Genomic DNA, 10698 nt, shown 5'->3' with positions numbered 1-10698 from the left:
CCTACTCCACTTTTCTCCAGTCTTGTGCCTACTCTGATACCATATGTACAAAACATGCTTAATAATTGCTCAGCCATTATTCTTGTGGGCCACACAAAGCCTCTTTTGACAACAGTTGGCTTTTTATTGCATAGAAAAATTTGACACCGGTTTTGTTTTGCTTTGCTTTTGTCTTCTTCTGTTCTGGAGATAGACCTCCCATATGCTAGGCAAGCCTCTACCACCAAGCTACATCCCCAGCCGAAAGTGGCTTCTTTAACAAATTTATTAAGTTCCTGGTAAAGCAGAGCTTCGCAAAGGTCAAAGTGTACACAAATCATGAGTGCAAATTCTGGTGAGCTCCAGGTGGGCCTGAGACTCTGCCTTCCTAAGAACCCCTGCCCCACTCCTTAGGGCCACAGCAGCCCTGAGACCCCTCCCCTGTCTTTGGGGACACTGAGAACTTGCAAGTGATCTGCATTATTAAACCTCCGCTCATGGAGGTGACATTTCTGAGCTGTCTTTTGTACATTTAGTTGCCATCTCAGTACGTGAGGCTGATGACAGTGACTCATGTCCTAACTAACAGTTCAACCACTGGCCTGAACAACGATGACCTTAGCGGAGGAGGAGGAGGCTCTGTGGTTTCCTTTGGGTGAAAATGGATTCCAATAAATGCCGATGGAGAGGATGTCATCAAGCCACCGAGAGAGGAAATGGATATTTGGTAGGAAAATGTTTATCTTAGAACTCTGTGGGAAAGGCACGGACACATGGCTTGTTAAAATACAGACTGATCAGGAGGTCTGAAGTGGAAGCCAGGAATTTAAATTTCCAGAGTCCCTGAGGCTGCTGTGGGCCAGGGGTCCAATTGTGAGACTTAGACACGCGCTTGGGGAGGCTGCATTGGGGCGGGGTTCTTATGTAACCATCGTAATATCTCATTATACAGACCCAGCTGTCTCAGACGGTGAATGTTCAGCCCGGCCTGTGTTGCTCATTTTTATAAAACATTCCTGTTTCTGACGTGTTCCTCAGAAAGCTCTAAATAGTCCATTAAAGGATTTCAGCTCTCCCTTACAGAAAGCAGAACATGTCTGATACAAAAATCTCTCATTTTTCCTTTATGAGAGCAGGAACCTAGGAAAGAAGAAATGTCTACTCCGAGTTCCCTGGAATATGTTGGAGTCATCTTTACTGTGTTGTTCCTACTAGAACATTCTATTTGTCGATCACTAGGGAGGTGAGTGAGTGCAGAGTTGGCAGGACTCAGTAAGTCAGAGAAGTGCTCCACTGCTCAGCACCCCATGGCCTTCTGACTGTCACTGGAGGGAAGAGACAGAGGAGGGGTCCCTCGGCTTCCCGGTTTCATGTGATTCACAGGAACCTGAGTTTTCAAGATGAAAAGCTTTTCAGGGGGTGGGAGGGGCGGGCGGGGCATCTCATAGAAGGAGAGTCTTACAAGGTAGAAGTTTAGCAGGGGTTTATTTTGGTAAAACAGGATAAAGTAGGGAGAAATAGGAAAGGGAAGGACCAACATGTTGGGTTCCCCATGCAAGAAAACAGCATAAGGAAGACTCAAAGTGGTGGTTTTGCCTCCCAGCATTTACCTCAGGACTCTATCTCGAATTTCTAAACACCTGGTCAAGTCACCTAGCAACCTCTAATTATTTTGCAAAATTTCCAGACCTGAGATCCTGCCTCACTGACCTGGAAGTAAAGAGCAGCAGGCAGGTCAGCAGCAGTAACTCTGGAGGAAAGGTTTTATTGCTCCAAACCTATCATCACTCAACCATCAGGTGGTGGGCTGACACCTGGCCACCCCAGCAGGACCCTCTTGGGCCCATCTGCAAGTGCTCAGAGGTGCCGTGTCTGCTTCTTGGTGGAATTACACAGCCACACAGTCCCAATGCTCATGGGTCTTTCTTCTGGGTATGGCCATCTAGCCAGAGAGTAACTATAACCTTGAGTTTGGGCAGGGGTGAGATTTGTCTCTTTTCACAACTCTTTTTTCTTTAATTGCATGTATTAAATTGTACATGCTAAGGGGTTTCAGCAGGACATTTCCATACATGCATTTAATGTACTTTGATCATACTCACCCCCTACCTTCTCATAGCTCTTAATACATAGAAGCTTTCACACCCAGCACTCTCATATGGAAGCAGAAAATTAGTCCAATTCTTAATTATAATTACAAAACTACAACTCCTAAGGTTTTACTTGTTGCAAAAAAATGAAATCATTCTATTACCTGTATTATTATTATCATTAGGTAAAATTTAATATATATTTATAATAAAGGAAACTAAATCCAGCACCAATGAATTATGCTGATCCTATTTATTAATAGCACTATCTTATTTTAAAACTGCAATGAATATTGAAAAGTATAAACAGTTTAAAAATTTCTTCTTAGCCAGGTACTGGAGGCTCACACCTATGTTCCTAGTTACTCAGGAGGCTGAGATCAGATGGATCACAGTTCAAACCAGCTTAGGCAAATAGTTCGAGAAACCCCATCTTGAAAATACTTAACACCGGATGTGACACTGGCTGCGACATCTGTCACCCCATTGATCGCCAGGGTTGATTCGGCTGATCTGGCTGGCTAGGCAGGTGTCCCCTTCCTCCTTCACCACTCCATGTGCGTCCCTCCTGAAGCTGCACGCTTGGTCGAAGAGGACGACCATCCCCGATAGAGGAGGACCGTTCTTCGGTCAAGGGTACACGAGTAGCTGCGCTCCCCTGCTAGAACCTCCAAAGAAGCTCCCAAGTCCATTTGTAGGAGAATGTAGGGCAGTCAAGCCTCCAAGACTCCAGACACATCCAAATGAGACGCTGCACGTGGCAGTCTGCCTTTCTTTAGAAAAAAAAAAAAAGAAAAGAAAAGGAAGAAAATACTTAACACCAAAAAAAATATGGGGGGGGCTAGTGGAGTGGCTCAAGTGGTAGGGAGATGCCTAGCAAGTGTGAGGCCCTGAGTTCAAACCCCAGTACTACCAAAAGAACTTCTTAAAGCATAGCTTTTGTTGTTTTCGTATGCTTGTTTGTTTTGTGGTACTGAGGTTTGAACTCAGGGCCTCAAGCTTGCTAAACAGTTACTCTACCACTTGAGCCACGCCCCCAGCTTAAGTGGTATTTTTTCCAAAGCTAGAGATAGAACCTAGGGCTTCTGCAAGCTAGGCTAGTGTTCTACCACTGAGCCACACCCTCTACCCCAGATTATGTGGTTTTAGCTCAGCTCTGATTTTAAAACAGGACTGGAGGAGTGTCTCAAGTGATGAAGAGCCTGCCTAGCAAGCAGGAGGCCCCAAGTCCAAAATTCAATATCAACAAAAAAGAAAGGAAGGAAGAAGGAGGGAAGGAAGGAGAGAGGGAGGAAATAACAAAACCCATTTGTCCCATAAGCAACTGATAGAGGAAAAAGGTGAGGACAAGATTATCACTAATTATACCATGAGCACACGTGAGGATGCACAGGAACCCTGCACCAATGGTAAGAACTGATAGGGACTCAGTTTCACAGTCAGAATCCAGAGTAAAGCACAACACATTGGGAAGAATTTCCCCACACCTAACTGAGTGCACAACGGAGTTATTTTTTCAGAAATCATTGCTGAAATTTATGTCAAAGAACAAAAGATATGGACAGACACTTAACTACTTATATGTCTGTTGCAGCTCTGCTTACGGTACTGAGAAATGTGAGACAGTCTATAAATGTCCAATGATATAAGGGTTAGGTTAGAAATCTGTGCTGCTCATTCCCTGTGCAGCCAGTAAACGTGTTGAGAAGATTCCTTGTTCAGAAGGATGTTTGCCTGAATTGTGGGGAAAGGGCACAAACAGTTCTTAGAAACAGAACACAAAGTAATACATAGAATACGGTCATATTTGTAAAAACTTGTACGCAAGTTTACGTATATAATTAGATACATAAAGGAACATGGTAGAGTATACACCAAAAGGCCAACCATGATCATTCCTGAGTTTGCTGCTGGAATTTTTGGGTCCCTTGTTCTTGCATCCTCTCAAGAAACGAAGCTAAATGTAGCAAAAGCAATAGCAATGTTTATTAAGAAAAGAAAGATTACACCCTTGAGAGAGAGGAGATCATCCCAGAGGAAAGACTGACCCCCAAACTCTGGGGGCCCCTGCCCTTGTATTGGTATAAGGAGAAACTTTGACTCTCTCCCTCTTCTCCATCTCCCTGTGACCAGTATCTCCCTTGTTATATACCCCCCACAAATCATTTGATTACCCATCACCAACCTAAGAAAAACCCTGGGGACGGGGGTGGGGGGAGAGAAAAATCTGCAATTACAGGAGTCAAAACCACATGTAAATGACCCAAGGTCTTGGTCAGTCCAACTGGTCCGAGCTGGAGCCTGGCAGCGTAGTTAGGTGGCCTTTCCGTTCTTTCCATACCTGGACAGGGTGATGCCTAGAACTTCCGGGCAGCTGAGAGTCGGTCATAGCCCTCAATATTTGAACATTGCTAGGTACTGACCAACACTGCCTTGGCACACCATCATCTACCTGTTACCTAAAAAGTTTTGGGATTGCAAGCAATTTTCTACTTTCTTGTGTTTACTTCTATTTTATTTTCCTACATTAACATGAATCATTTATGTAACTAAAAAAGTTTTTAAAGGCAATCTTAAATGTCAGGGCATTTCTTACTTTGAACTCAAAGCCTTGGACTTGCTAGGCAGGCAGTCTACCACTTGAGCCACACCCCAGCCCCATTTCCTACTTTTAACATCTTTAAATCCTCATAGTATATTGAAGACTATTAGTAAATAGATGCTCTAAATTAGGTGCATTCAGACAGTCATGAACAATCCTTTTAGGGTGGCTAAAACTCTTGCTATGGACCAACCATGTTGTCTGGCCCCATAAATTAGAAAATATGGTTGTACAGCAGTTGGAGCTGGTTTGCCTGCCCTCCCTTGCCCTTCCTTGGTTATGATCGGCCCTACCTGAGTCTGAGGTCTTCTTCTTCCTCATTTATTTTTTTGGGCTGTGCTGGGGATTGAACCCAGGGCCTTGCACATGCTAGACAAGTGCTCTATCACTTGAGCCATGCCCTAGCCCCTTCCTTCATCTTCTTTACATGGAAGGATAACTGGTGTGGGTTAAGTTGTGTCTCCCAGAAAGAAACGTTGAAATGCTAACCCATGTGCTATGGTTTAGAACTGAAATGTCTCCCAAAGGCTCATGGGTTGAAGGCTTGGTCACCCATGCAGCAAAGTTCAGAGGCAGGGCTTTGAAGAAGTGATTGGACCATTGACAGCTTCCCTATTTGATGGGCTGTTGGGAAGTGATGGAAACTTAGGAGGTGAGGCCTAATTGCAGAGAATGGGTCTTTGGAGGCATGCTCTTATTGGGACCCTGTCTTGTTTCCAGCTTCTCTCTCTCTCTCTCTTTCTACCCCCCACCTCCCTTTCCTTCCTGGTCACCATGAAGTGAGCATCTTTGCTCCATGACATTTTCTCCACCACAATATTTTCCCCTAGACATAGACCAAAAAGCAACAAAGCCCATCCAACCATGGACCGAAACCATGAATCAAAATAAATCTTCTTCCTTTTAAATTGTTTCTTTGAGGTATTTTGTCAGAGTGGCTAACAGCTGACTGACACACCAGGTACCTGCAATGTGACCTAATGCAGAAACAAGGTCTTGGTAGATGTCATGAGTTGAGATGAGGTCACACTGGAGAAGGGTGGTCACTTAATCGGTATGGCTGAGCCCTTCTAAAGAAGGGGAGCACACAGAAAGAACACCACCTGGAGAGCAGAGGAAGACGTGGCAATGGGGCTAAGATGGGAGTGGTGCAGCTGAATGCCAAGGACGGTAGACCATTGCCAGCAACCCTAGAAGAAGGTGAGGCAGGAAGGAGTCTCCTCCCCACAGCCTTGGGGGGGTACATGGTCCTGCCTTCCTCACCTTTATTTCTACTAATTCTACTCTGGTTAATCCCATTGTACCAGCATAGTAATAAGACAAGCCAAATTTTTATCCTGCCTTGGGCTGTCCTAATATTATTAGGTGGCTCCATGGTTCTGTATACAAATGGCAACCACTGTGGCATTGAAGTTGCCCCTGTGGTGATCCTGAAGTAAGGGTTGCACCCTATGCCTCTGCATGGAAGCCTACACAACCAGTGACATCAGCATCCTCAGCCCTCAGGGACCATCTTCCAGAGCTTCAGGGCCATCGTGGGGGGAACCCAATCAGAGGCTGCCCAGGCTGTGGAGGCATCAGCCTCTTTCTGGAAGCCTCTTGCTGGGAGGAGGGCAAAAGAATTGGCCAGTCCACCAGGCCCCAGCAGGAAACAGAATTGCCCTGGACTACTTAAAGAAGCTTTTGTGAAAAGACTCCCTGGAAGCTGTGGCCAGGGCTAAGGGCTAAGGGAACTAGGGATAGTGAAGCAGCTGAAGACAAGACACCCAGGGAGTCATCTGCTTCCCTAGGACTTAAGGATCAAGGCCTGGTTGTCATGACAGCAGCAAAGAACATGGTTCCTGTGCAGACCAGAGCTGAGTAAGCAAGGAGCGGGAAGGTTCACCCTGCCTCTCCCTCCCTTCACCTCCCTTCTCCTGCCAGTGCCTCTCCCTGCAAGCTGCACCTGCTGTCAGTGAGCAGGGGGTCAGAGAGATGCAGCCTGCAGGGCCCAGGCCAGGCAGAGAAGAGATCAGCAGGGACCTTCCCGTAGAGAACTCAGATAGGGCCAGCTACGGATGGAGAGGAAAAAGAACCAGAGAGAATGTTTGCAAAGCAGCTTGCTTTTTAGCAAATGCTAGTCATTAGTGTGCAGAGAGAGAGAGAGAAAGAGAGAGAAAGGCACAAGTCAAGCACAGGGGGGCACAGAGCAGAGGCGAGTAGATGTTTGGCAGCGAAACTTTAAAAGAAAAGGAGACCTAACAGCCTCCCAGGATGCCCAGGCTCCCCCTCCTGCTCTGTTTTTCCATCTCTACTCTGCGTTCACACTCTAACTCTGGAAAGTTGCAGAATACTGGCTCAGGGTGCAACCTAAACCAGACTCAAGGCATTTCTGCCTTCTTCCATCTTCTTTTCTTTGTTTTATTGTGGTAAGATGTGCAGAGCATAAAAACTGACATCTGTGCGGTTCTGTGGCTCGGCACACTCAGTGTTGTTCAACCACCACATTGCCTCACTCCAGAGTTTTCTCATTTTCTGGAAAGGAAAGTGTCCCCATTTGCACAGACTCCTCATTACCTCCCCCCATCCCTGGTAGCCACCACTCTACTTCCTGTGTGTGGAGTAGGCAGCGCAGGGACCTCATCTACAATAGGCCATGTACAGTTGTTCTTAGGACTGGCCTAGGTCTCTGAGCATGTGAAAGTCTGTAAGCCCCATTCATGTTGCCACAGGTGTCAGCATGTCCTTCCTGTTCAAGCTGAGCATCCCTCATCCTGTTCATCCGTGCGTCTCTCCTGGATTGACTCCACTCCGGCGATTGTGTGTGATGTGTTGTGAACAGGGATGTGCAAAATGGCCCTCTTGATCCTGTTTCAATTCTTTGGGGTCTGTACCCAGAAGAGGAATGGCTAGATTGTATGTTGATTCTATTTTTAAATTTTTGAGGAACCACCATGTTTCCACAGCAGCCACACCAAGTTCCAACCCCACCAGTGAGGCACTTTCCTCAACGCGGGGCCTCTGGTGGTTTGTTGGTTATAATATTCACCATAATGTCTTAGGTAAGATCTCATTGTGGCTCTGATCTGAATTTCCCCTCCTCATGGCCACTTGTGTATTTTCTTTGCTTCTTTTGCTTTTCCTACCTGCTGCATGTCCAGTCACCTTCCCGCCATTACCCTCTTGCTACCCGCAGCCCTCAGACAGTCCTGACTGTAAGATTCTCACTTCTTCCCCCACCCTTTTTGTGCCCAGCCCTGCTTGTTCTTGCCTAGATTGACCATGACCTTGATAGCAGCACTGCCCACCTAGAAACTTCCATTCCTCCTGCATTCCCAAGGTTGATCAGGCCACATTTCTGCAGCTGGCCCATTCATATCCCATGCAGTCTTTATCTGCCCTCTCCATGGCCACCATCATCCACTCTGTCCCTTAGGGGCTTTCCCCAGTCCTCCTCCCCACCCCAAGCCTGGCTGCAGAACAAGATTTGGTCTTTCCATGCTCCCTCTTTCTTGTAAATCGGGAATAGGAGCACCCAATGACTGTCCTTAATTGTTTTAAGATTCTGCTGCCACTAACTACAGGGAAAGTGACAAAGGATTTTTAAAAACAGCAGGCAAGAGGAAGTCATGAACATTCCACAGTCCATCAAATTTCTTAGAGCCATTGTCCTCATCCCAGACCCTCTGAGTGCTAAGTGGAAGCAGCTTGGCTCTGAGAATGGGGTGCCCCAGCCCCACCAGGTCTCCCAGTTAAGGGGAAGGCAGAGCAGAGCACGAATTGCTTAATCCAGAGCTCAGCATCTTTACTGGGGTAGAGATAGCTGACTCCCGCTTCTTCCAGGAGTGAGTACAGAGGAAGTAATACATAAATATCAGCCTTTTTATGTTGGGTGCTGGCAGGAAGACAGTCAGTGGAGGACAATCTGTTCACAGGTGTGGCAGGTCCCCAGGCCTCTCTCTACCTGTCTGCTTTGTGACCCTCTCTCCACAACAGAAATTCATTCTCTCCCAGTTCTCAAGTCCAGAAGGCCAAACGCCAGGTGTGGCGAGGACCCATTCCCTCTGGGGGCCCCACAGAGGACGCTTCCTTACTTCTTGTGGCCCCTGGCAGTCCTTGTGACTGTGACTCCTCCCTACAGTCCTGGCTCCTGTCCTCACCTGGACACCTTCTTTGTGCATGTCTGTCCCTTATCCTCCATAAAAAGGATAGCTTTGTATTGGTCAGGGCCCACCCTACTCTACTATGATCTCATCTTAACTCATCGCAAAGACCCTATTTCCAAATAAGGTCACATTCTCAGGTTCCAGAAAGGACACAGGTTTGGGGGACACTACCTGCCCAGCACCCTTCTTACCACTGCCACCTACCATTTCCCAGCTACCATTTTCATCCCCGGGATTTGGGCTCCTGGCACACTATCCACCTCCATTTCTCTAACCAGCCATCTGATTATGTATACCACACTGTCCTACATAAGCATGACTCATCCAAACCCGGCCCTAGTTCCCTGATCTCTGGGGTGACTTGTTCTCCGGTACCTAGTTCACCCCTCCTCTCTGGCCACTCTGTAGACTTTGCCATATCTGCAGAGCCCATCCTGAAACATGTGTCCTTACACCATCATTCCTCCACCCAGCCAGGCTGTCCTCCAGCCTTTCCGCCCAGGACCACCAGCATGGGCACTTGGGTAGCTCCCCCGTGTCCAATAAAATGCAGGAAGTCACTGTTCTGACTAGGCCCCTGCACAAGGCCCTAACAGCTAGACTAAAAATCAGAACAGACACACCCGTGCTAAAGTCCCTTGTCACAAAACTGAAACTAAATTGTTATCTGACCTTCCAAGAAATCAGGAGACAGCAGCCAAGTTTCCCAAACAGGCCTTTCAGTCAGTTCTCTCTGCCTTAATCCTCACACCTTCTAATCCTCATAAAAAGAGCCCTGGAGCCATGCGATGTGTTACTTTCTTATTGCTCCATCTCCCTGTCTGCCTTCTCAGGAAAGTCAATCTGAAAAGATCAATCTGATTCTTGTTCTTTGCTTCTGCTTTCTTTAGCCTTTTCTGTCTATAAAACCAACCTCTTCTGGACAGCCCATCAGAGACTTATGCAAGTTTATGAAATCAAGTGTTATCCAATTCTAGAATAGCAAATGAGCCAATTAAAATTGCTAAACTAACTTGTAATCTTGTTCTTCAACAGTGAGCACAAAGATTCCTGTCCTCTTGGAGCCAATGTCCAGTGTTCACACAGTGCAACTCTCTGTCAATTCTCTTGGCCCAGGAGACCCTTTCTGCCTCCATCTTACCCTGCTGGGACACCATGACCCCATCAGCCACCTGCCATTGTCCTACATCCCCTCACCCCACTGAACTGCCTCTGCTCCCCCAAGAAAACCCCAATCTCAAAAGCCCACAATGGCCTTCCTTTTCTACTAATCTGGAGAGTGGTACAAAGAACACTCAGCCATCCTACAGACTACCCCCCACCCTGTGACATCAAATGATGTCATCGCCTGATGTCACAGCATGCTTAGAAACCACACCAGCTTCAATTCTGAACAACCTGCTCCCTAGATTTCATGATCACTTCTTCCTCTATTTTTGGACATCCATCCTAGTGCCCTTGAGGCCTCTTTTCCTCTTTTCACCCTGGGGCTGTCCAGCACATGTCTCATCCTATGCATTAGGCCTTGGCCACCTCTGCCCTAATGGCTTCAGCCACCATTTGTAGTTTTCTCTGTGATGGACACGTGTTAGAGGGGTGGCCCCTCTGAATCTTGACTCTCCCACTCCCCTTTCTGGGGATGGATACAGGAGTGGACAATCTGACCTCTGGGACCCACAGAAGAAGCTCTGTGCTCCTCCCGCCCCTTCCAAGTCTGTCCACATGCACCCTGCTGTGCAGCAAGATACGTATTTTCTCCCTTTTTGACCAAAAGGACTGTCTTTGCAAGACATTCTGGGTCCCCATTGCCTGTGTGACTTTGGACCTGATGTATCTCCTTGCACAGTAACTGACAGCTTGGTTGGGGGCTACCTTCCACCTG

Source organism: Castor canadensis, chromosome 2 (assembly GCF_047511655.1).
Source record: "Castor canadensis chromosome 2, mCasCan1.hap1v2, whole genome shotgun sequence".
Lineage (NCBI taxonomy): Eukaryota > Metazoa > Chordata > Mammalia > Rodentia > Castoridae > Castor > Castor canadensis.
The sequence above is the reverse complement of the archived record's forward strand: the minus strand, read 5'-3'. Positions refer to the sequence as shown.